This window comes from Ostrinia nubilalis, chromosome 9, assembly GCF_963855985.1.
Source record: "Ostrinia nubilalis chromosome 9, ilOstNubi1.1, whole genome shotgun sequence".
Taxonomy (NCBI): Eukaryota; Metazoa; Arthropoda; class Insecta; order Lepidoptera; family Crambidae; genus Ostrinia; species Ostrinia nubilalis.
Window position 1 is genome coordinate 1,923,076 of NC_087096.1, and position 8,867 is coordinate 1,931,942.

The 8,867-nt window shown below is 34.9% G+C and overlaps 1 protein-coding gene across 2 annotated transcripts in view; it reads right to left on the reverse strand.

Moving 5' to 3' along the window:
• The window catches only part of LOC135074378 (guanine nucleotide-binding protein subunit gamma-e), a 54,395-nt gene extending 47,377 nt beyond the window's left edge, over positions 1 to 7,018 (reverse strand). Inside the window, exons 1-2 of one of the 2 annotated variants that reach the window (XM_063968647.1) lie at positions 6,927 to 7,018; positions 4,653 to 4,706 (exon numbers count right to left, since the gene is read on the reverse strand). The gene's annotated coding sequence lies outside the window, so the exon portion shown is untranslated. Of the gene's footprint in view, positions 1 to 4,652; positions 4,707 to 6,589; positions 6,688 to 6,926 lie in introns of those variants that run through there. The other variant, XM_063968646.1, reaches the window with a different exon arrangement.
• Positions 7,019 to 8,867: the final 1,849 nt, after the last annotated feature.

Genomic DNA, 8,867 nt, shown 5'->3' on the forward strand with positions numbered 1-8,867 from the left:
CTTTAGGAACACACAAGCTAGCTTGCGCAAAGTTGGTTAAACTGACGTTTTACAATTTTGAGCTTTATTACTAATTTGTTAAGGATGCGTATTGGTTTTCCGATATCGCATAAAATTAATGAATTAAGGCGTAATGGCCGGTAGTTCTCGTCGCTTTGCATTACATTATTCTTTGTTTTCCCGCTTCTTCGTATAGAGGGCGGTGTTCGGCGTTTGAATTTATGACGTAAATTAAGGCCTGTCAAAAAATTAACGCTTGTCGTGTCAATTAGACTGCGCTTGACAGATCTGTGAATGCGGCCCCTGGTTTGTCAGGTGAATTTTCTTGCCTTTATCTTTTCGTTAGCCATTTGGGTAGGGAGGGGGATGGTGAATGGGTCCTTAAATTCTAAATTTGATTTAATGACACTTGTTGCACTTTGACCGCTAAGTAAAATTATAATTAATCCTGCTTTTCTTTTTGAGCTGGCTGGTTACAAGCGATCCTTAATTAAAAAGAGTTAACTGAAGATAAAAGGTTATTTGTTATGTATGACTGAACTAGCTGACCTGGCGAACTTCGTACCGCATATATTCATCAGAAATAATGTAGGATTTTAATGGTGAAAGATTTATGACTGTCCAGTAGTTTCAGAGCTTATTCAATACAAAGAAACAATCAAATTTTTCCTCTTTAAAATATTAGTGATGATGATGACTGAATAAAAAAACCCATTACAGCAGTTAAAGTATTCATGACCCTAGGTCAAATAATAGAATAAATTTCCTTTTTATGTGGATTATTCACAAAACCTATGGAGACTCATATTTCTTCTAGACTAGACAGTGCAAAACCAGTAAATTCTGAGTTTGTCATGGTTAAAATATACGAACGTGTAATGTGGTAAGCATAAAAACAAAAACATGAATAAAAGTCATCACTTTTTCTTAGGAGTGGATTACAAAGTACACTTAGCTCAGTGGTTCTTAACCTTTAAGTAACGAGGGACCATTTTACCAAATTTTTGTCTTGTCAAGGACCACTTTTTTTTTCAAAATCCTATGAAAGGGGAGGTCGATTTCTCGCCCACTGTGCGCCGTTTATTTATTTAATTATTTATACTTCAATGCCAAAAATATTAACATTAGGCGAACTTAATGCCATAAGGCATTCTCATCCAGTTTACCTTCGGGTTATGCAGAAAAATTAGTTTGGCGGTAGGTATAACAAAAAAAAATTAAATAAAATAAAGCAACGGCAAAATAAATATGCTACATATACACATACATAAATAATTATATAAAATATATAATTAATAAATACATACTTAGATGATAGATATAATGATAGATGACGATAAGTTAAACAGAAACCATTCATTAAGATGATATCATTTGGAGAAAGTGGTTATGGACAGATTTTTTGACTCATCACGTCACGTCACTTGTTTATTACGATATCTTCGTGGACCACTTGGAATGCCACCTGCATTGGTCCGCGGACCACCGGTTAAGAACCATTGCTCTAGCTAAACCACTTAAAAAGCACTAAACGAATTTTGATTAGATTCCAACAGTCATAACTTTGCGAGTGTATTTTGGAAGCTATTGCCTTGAAATTGTTTCTATTTTTAGACTAGCGTGTACAATGTTTTGTTTCTATTGTTCAAATAATGACTTTCAAATAACTTTTTGACAACATAAGCAATAGAATCTACGTGAATAAAAAAATAAGAAAAAAAATATTGGTTTGTATGTAAATAAAAAAATAACAACTGTTAACTTTTGTTGATATTCTGAACTAAACGCTAAAAATATTTTAGAATGCTATTTTTAAACATAAGCAACATAAGCAATAATCATGCTTACTAAGTCGCGGGCATTTATAAACATTATACATAGGTACCTAAGTATTCGTACTATGTGCCCTGCCCATTGCAACTTCAGCTTGCTAATCTGTCGGGCTATGTCAGCGACTTTAGTTGAATAAATGATGATGAAGTACTCATAATGTGCTCTTTTCTCGATCCCAAACCAATTAATTACCAACTGTTTCTAGAAATATCTGTAAAAACTTTTTAGTTTACGGTAGAAATACACATTCTGTTCCAAGTTCTAGTTTCTATCTTAAATAATGCAATTGAGCTCCGAATCCCGAAAGGCCAGGAAATGTAGAAAGTTCCCTTCGTTTAGGTCTGGAGGGAAAAATAAAAGAAAGTTTCGGACATTTTAAGGTCACAAACTAGAAAATTTACTGGTACAGTTCGCTCCTGATTTTTTTTTGCAATAACTTTTAAGATTTTATACACAAATAGCTAAACGAAACATCCAAAAATGCGGTTACACCAAAAGCTAACGACAAAATTTTGAAGGCATTCATTTGGACGTTTTGATGATTTTATTTTTAGATTTAGTTTAGTTTTGGTATATGTGTAGGCTATTTTATTTGAGTATCAATTTACAAATCGAATTTAAAAGATTACGACAAACTTATATCAGTTGCCTGTAAAGGTTCGATGAAACCAACGCGTGAAATGCAATTCTCTTCTCTTGTTCAGTGTTTCTTTAAATTATTTAATGTTCAATACTCAATATTTTATTGCATCCATTATGTTCTTAAAATTAGAACACTATGGGCCATTTAATTTATAAACTGCATGTATTTTATTTGTGACCTAAGTGTATGATATGTTTATTTTATTTTTAAGCTTGTAAGCGCTTTGGACCTGCTCTGTAAGCTTACAAGTGTTTTGCATTAATAAAAAAATAAATAAATAAATCGCAACCGCGACGCGATCAGTAAATCAGTAGGATCGCCATCGCCATCGCGCACGCGGTCTGCACGCGTTGGTTTGGTCGAACTTTTAGAAAGAAAGTAACATTTATTACGATGAACATCACTTAGTTAAGGAAAGAGAATGTATACGGAAAAACAGAAATAGCACATAAGTATTGCAAGGAAATAAAAAGTGAACTGAGCAGTGCCAACCTGTCGCAACAGCGATGCCCATCGCAATGGGACTCCACTCAGCATATGCCGTGGCCAACGGTGGGGAAGGCCACGACGCTGGTTTTCAGTGATCCTATTGCCTACAAATATCTTATTACCATATTAAATTGTAATTTCCCACCGATATTAATCCAATCATTTAAATCTAAACCCGGATCCGAAGGTAAGCTTTTCACGCTTTTGTTATCGCTAAATAGTTCCATTGTTCTTGGGAATCAGTGTTCTGGGCTCATTGTACTTTTTAATTAATTATTTTCTCAAGGCCCCTTTGTTGGTTTTAGAGTTCTGTTAGGTGATAACGGCACTTTGGGTCTTTTGAAGAAGATAATCGTGAGATCGTGGAACTAATATCAGACTTAATATACATAACTAGCGGCCGCCCGCGACTTCGTACGCGTGGATCCCGTTTTACCCCCTTTTCCCGAATTTTCTTTGCTATAAACCTCACGGAGCCCTAGACCTTTCCAACGAATGCAAAACCGTGGAAATCGGTTCGTGCGTTCTGGAGTTATAGCGTCAGGGAGGAAAACCCGACTTATTTTTATATAGTAGATATACAGGCTGGAAACACAGACTGGCTCGTGGAGTCGTGGAACCCTAAGCGGTCGCATGAGACCGCGGTAACATTGTGTCTCGATTCGCTGGTACTTAAAGGGCTAGCACGCAAGTCCTATGAAGTATGAAATATGATTATCATAAAATATGAAATAGGATCATTATTAAAATTGATAATATTTTATTGATTGATTGATTCTGTTTTGCCAAAGAAGTGGAGAGAATATTTTTTTTGTTTCTGTCCAGCAGTGAGCGCAGATGGCATTAGAGTTGAAGCAAAAAGGTTTTTCTAGTGAGAAAAATAATTATTAAAATCCTGTATATCAAACCTCATAAAATCACCGTGACTTGTTGATATGCAGTAATTATCAGCGGCAAAAGTTGGTCCTCAATTAAAGAGAGGTCAGAGAAAAGTTTTAATTGGCTTAATATGCAGCAGACAAATTGCTTTTGCCGCTTCTTGGCTCCGCGCTACCGTGCGACTTTTGATTAACTACGCTTGTGTTTAGGATTAGCTTAATTCTAGATTATTTTGTCGGTTATCTGAGTTGATCAAACAGGTTTTTTTTTGTTGCTGGGAGTTTTTGGTTTATGTCTGAAGGGTGAGTAATAATACTGTGTGTAATTGTTAAATTATTTTCCTCAGTAGGTAGTTTGATTTGGTCAATCTGTTGGTCTTGGATGCAAACCATGATCTATGATCAGTAATTTTTCTCATATTTCACCTAAACGATCAGTATTATTTCTCGTATTTAGGTATAGCCCAGTGGTCAAAGTGGATTGAAACTAGCGACCTTTTAAATTGACAGTTAGAAGTAAAATAAATCTTTATGACATTGTTATACACCATTAGCTCAGTAGTTTTTTTTTTTATAAAAACACATTTAGAAATATGACGGCCTGTATAACATTTTCAAAAGGTACGGCACGTGCCTGTTATTTATTTGTACATTAAAGTACCTATTAACGACAATAAATTACCTAAACTCCAAAATAATTCGGAATTCCCAAACAATTTCCATTAAAACCGAACAGGGCAAAAAGGCTTAAGCCTTCCGGACAAAACCTCACCTGTCAGACTCAAATGTAAGTAGATAAGTACGCTTACCTTAATTGCTTTCTTGTAGACTCGAATGTTGTTTAGCTTTTAAGCTAGGTGGGCCTGAAAAAAAAGAGATTATTTTGAAAATGTATATAACATTTTGAGTTAATTTTTAGATAACACAAAAATATATTCTATTATTCGATAGTAGAATAAATTTTCCATTTCTTGAACAGAAAAACAATGAATGAGGGCTATCGTTTTTATACTTAATAGTTGGCACCCCTGGCGATTGACAGGACCTTACTCTACAGTGGCGCCATCTTGATGAGTGCAATTGCGATAGTCCTCCTACCACTTTCGCGCTCACCAGTTGGTGCCACTGTCTTCGCTACTAGCAAGTGACAGGACCTTACTCTACAGTGGCGCTAACTGGTGAGCGCTAAAATAATAGCCCTCATTAACGAGATATAAACATATAGGCTGGGTTGCACCATCTTACTTTACATCTACCACCATTTACCATCTACATCTAACTTTGACAAAAGTAAAAAATCTGTCAAACTCCATACAAAAACACCGTTTGTCGTTAAAGTTACGGTCAAAGTTAGGTGGTGCAACTCAGCCTTAGTTTTTACGTTCAGTTTAAAAACTAAGGCTGAGTTGCTGGTCAGGTTAAAATCATCATTATCAGTTCGTTTAGACACCCCTGCAGTAGCATGGCCCCTTTCATTTATTAGGCCAGTGAAAGACTTAAACAAAAACACGTTTATTTATAAGTTATATGGCTTTCAAGAGGGAGGAGGTTCTCAATTTGACAATCTCAATGTACTCGTTTTCATTTTCATTAAAAATAATAATAATTAAAAAGTTTCATTATTTTCAGATAACACTCAACTAGCGGCACACGTAAGTTATTTTTTCTCGTACCACCTATTATTTCATTTCTTTTAAATACATTGTCCCAATTAGCGTATATTATGGATTTTATATCTGGAAGCATTGATCTACTAATTATTAGCCGTACAGTTAATAATTAAGTTAGTAGTTTGTCCCACCCTTGAGAATACATGATGAAGTCACCCTGAGCATCGATTGGGCATTATTTAGCTTCATTATCTAGGATTCTAGGTTATTGACTACCTTACTCCTTTTTAATAGAATCTATGTTATTATGGAAAATTTTATGGGCGATAAAATTATATACTTTAAAATATGCAGGGTGGCAAAAAGTCAACAGGCGAATTTAAATTAAAAATATTTTAGGTGGTACCTAAATTGGCACGTTGTTTGTATATCGGATTTGTCAAGAAGACCCTTTTAAAATAACGTCAATAGATCTTTAAGTCTACTGATAATTAAAACCTTAAAATATATTACTTTATATAATTAATAACTAGTGACAATTTCATTAAGGAAGAGGCAGTTTATGTTTATAATAGTGAATATGATATAGCAACAAATTGAGTAAACTCAAACTGCCATTTAATTGTCTTCAATTAGTGTGGGAATCATTGTCCTTTTTCGGGCAGTGATAAATATAACATTCATCACAACCACACAGCAACGTAAATAAATGAATAAATGATCCCACGGTTGGACATGAAGACTCGATGTAATCTCTAATCAAAAACCAAACATTAAACTTTTGAACGTCTAAGAATATGACCGACTTAAAAATGAAAGCAAATGATACTGGATACGGTCTAAGAAGGACTCTTTGATTGACCGCAGAAATATCATACTTATTAAGTAACAGCCAATGTCAAATTAATTAGCTACTGATGGTGGATTACTCATGTATGATTAATATTAAAACAATCTTTATAATTTAATATTAACTTCAGAAAGGCTTTCAATTACAACTTAACTTATCATTTCAAGTGAACCTAATAAAAAGTTATAATTACTTACTAAATCTCTACGATATGTAATTCTTTTATCTACCTGAGGTCTTTGAGTTAATTTTAGGAAATTAGTAGGTAAATTATCACATCACTTACAGGTTTTTACGCCGACATAAACAAAAACACTCACACGTACACAAGCCCGCAAATTACGAGGCAGAAAACAGAAGCACAATATTATAATGTCGACAAATATTAACCTATTTGTAAAACGGTAACATGCCACAGAGCCCGCCGCTAAACTAATTTAATTACGGCTAATTCGATTACTGCATAAGCCCCTGCTGCCCTCACTACACGAGCTAAGCACACGAACAAAAAACGCGCGCCATTTTTAAAAACTTTTCTCTCAAACTTGTCTACGGCCGAAAAAAAAAGAAAAAGAGCGCGCGTAAACTTTTTCGTCGATCGGACGGGAGCACTTTGGCCTTACTTTTTTAATAATGTGGATTCCTGGGCCAATGGAAAAGCAGCCGCCTGTCTTGAGTGCCAGTTCCACTATAATAGAGACCTAGTACGGCCTCGCTGCTCGTCTACGCTCCAATTGAGTAAGAATGTATCATGCAACGGTGATAATGATAATTAATGGCCGCTAAAATTTACAAAAAAATACCTTTTGGTCGTTTAGCGTGAGTTTAGAATGGCATTTAGAAATCTTCGCGGCGATTCGTTTGCATATCGATTGTAATCGTAAACTTACTTCTAATGAATACATTAATTACCATTAACATGCATTGCCTATCATCATAATTATTTTGATATTGTAATTTTATATCGAAATGCGTTACTTATTATTTTATGCTAAGTATTAGTATAATATTATTTTTAGCATTGAATTAAGAATGCATCTCTACAGAAAACAAACAATCGATAATTTCCATAAATGTATTTATTATACCGTTACGATTAATTGTGTACTAGTGGGAAATACAAAATAATTTGTCGATGAAGTTAATCCTTTAATAATTTGATGATTTTGCTGTTGATGGTATTTAATAAGGGTTACAGTGAAAATGCGCACTCTCCTCTAGATCGACAAATTTTATCGTCATAAAATTTTTACAACTCGAAGTTATAGTTTTAGATGTTCGATTCAGTTCTTGAGATATTGTTGTTGTGACATAGGTAGAATAGAATAGAAGAAAAATAGAATTTATTGATCACAGTAAGCACAAATTATATTATAGAACATTCTTGAGGAAAACATATTATGGTCAGAAAAACGAACCAAACGCCCCTATAAGGGTCGCTTCACCCTTTCATGATACGAAAAGCAAAATAGAAAAAGCAAAAGTGTCAAGTACACCGTTCTGTGCTCAGAGCGACGACATAAAGGCGTGTGCACACTGTGCAGTCGCGCACACTCGCCCGCGGATGCATATTGACCGTTTAATGTTATGAGTTAGGTGAGCGTGCGCATCTTCACTGTACCACGATTTTTTTCTCAAACCGCGCTCAAAGAAAACTCGTCATAATCATCAGGTCATAGTAGACCTGCTCTAATTTACCCGAGGCAAATGCGAGGATTTTGTTTTCACTCACCACGCTAGGTATACGGATTGGGAAGGTGTGAGTTTCAGACAATATTATTTCTCTCTAAACCGCCTCTTACAACATCCACGGGAAGAATGAGAGTGTTAGGTCCGATTCTATACCACACACAAGACCAAACTGCTTTTAGGCTGGGTTGCACCATCTTACTTTAGCTTTAACAAATGTGTCTCAATAACACACTCAGCCTTAATGTTATAAAATATTTCCATCTGGTGAGATATAGACCAAGGACTTCCTCATTGTGGTAAAAAGTAATCTACAGGCGATAATAGTCCATCGAACTCGTTTTTAGGTTTGTTTCAGAACACGCAAGTGGTATCAATTTTTTTTAGCGCAAGCTCAAACCGTAGCATTCTTTATTCCATTTCATTATCTAATGAGGAAATAATTTCAATGAAGGTAATAAATCTTTTAAAAGAAATAACACTACAATGGAAACACGCACCATGCACAACGGCACGGCACAGAATTGAGTATGTAGTTCACAGGTGCAAAACGATGTTTTCATACTTATGCATGACACAGTTATAGCTATCGGCTACTATCAGGCGCACGGGTGTGTGGTCCAAGTTGTGGAACTTCTTTTTTTATTGCATTTAAATTTTTTGTCATTGCGAAATTGACATATTTTCTGCAATAAAGTTTTCATTCTTTTTAAATTAATCAAATTCAAATAGTTTATTCAGTACATATGCCCTTTCCAGGGCATTTATACACGTCCCAAATATAGCTTGCCCTACCAACACTTCGGGACAACATCGGGTTAAAGAACTATGATGTGAATAATATGTGTTATTACTACGGAATTGTTTGAAGTAAA